The 942-nt window shown below is 52.8% G+C and overlaps 1 long non-coding RNA gene across 1 annotated transcript in view; it reads left to right on the top strand.

The window, feature by feature from the left end:
* LOC107689027 (uncharacterized) overlaps window positions 1–893 on the top strand; it is a 12,983-nt gene extending 12,090 nt beyond the window's left edge. The window contains exon 3 of the long non-coding RNA XR_001634295.1: window positions 883–893. This is a non-coding gene — a long non-coding RNA (uncharacterized LOC107689027). The remainder of the gene's footprint in view (window positions 1–882) is intronic.
* The last annotated feature ends 49 nt before the right edge of the window (window positions 894–942 follow it).

The following is a 942-nucleotide window of genomic DNA, read 5'->3' as shown; positions in this document are numbered from 1 at the left end:
AAACTGCAAACTGCACTTGGGTTCTCACTTCAACTCGCCTTCAGTGGATGATTCGTTACAGAATACACTAATGAACCCTGATCAGGCCATTGAGGACTATGTGGAGGACTTTTGTGGACTGTGCCATTTGGTGGCTTTTAATGATGTGGCCCTTAAGGACATTTTTCGAGTGGGTTTAAATGAACCCATTCGTTCTCAGTTGCCTGGGGGAAAGATTTGTTGGTCACTGGAGAAATATATTGACTTTGCCTTGTTGCTGGCTGATTCACCATTCACCGTGGGTGTCATGGAGGAGGAACATGTCACTTCCCAAAAGTCTGCTCACGTTAAGCCTGTTCACGTCACGTCTGCTACACCAAAGCCTGCTAACGTCTTGTCTGCTACTCCAGGACCTGCTCACACCATGCCAGTTAAGTTAAAGTTTACTCATGTCATATCTACCAAGTCAAAGCCTGATCAAGTCATGTCTGCCAAGCCAGAGTCTGCTAACATCATGTCTGCTACCCCAGGGCCTGCTCACGTCACGTCTGCCAAGCCAGAGCCTGCTCACGTCATGCCTGCTATGCCAAGTCCTATTCACGTCACGTCTGCATGGCCGCCACGCCGGAGTCCCCGGCCAAGATGGCCGCCACGCCTGAGTCCCCGGCCAAGATGGCCGCCACGCCTGAGTCGGACACGGAGCTTGGTCGAGGACTGAAAAGACTGATTGCTAGTGTGATGGACCCACCACTGATGTCAGTGAGAGCGGCTGACATTCCAGTGGTCCCTACGCTCTAAAGCCCGCCAGGCATCCCACTGTCTACTGCACTGCCCGTAATGGTGGTCGCCATTTTGAGCGTGTGGGCTGCACACTGCGCTCCAGAGTCCTCTCCTGTCCACGAGTCTGCCTCAGAGGCCTCTCCTGTCTATGAATCTGCCTCAGAGGCCTGTCCTATTTACGAA

This window comes from Sinocyclocheilus anshuiensis, unplaced genomic scaffold (assembly GCF_001515605.1).
Source record: "Sinocyclocheilus anshuiensis isolate Anshui unplaced genomic scaffold, SAMN03320099.WGS_v1.1 scaffold181, whole genome shotgun sequence".
Lineage (NCBI taxonomy): Eukaryota > Metazoa > Chordata > Actinopteri > Cypriniformes > Cyprinidae > Sinocyclocheilus > Sinocyclocheilus anshuiensis.
The sequence above is the reverse complement of the archived record's forward strand: the minus strand, read 5'-3'. Positions and strand labels throughout refer to the sequence as shown.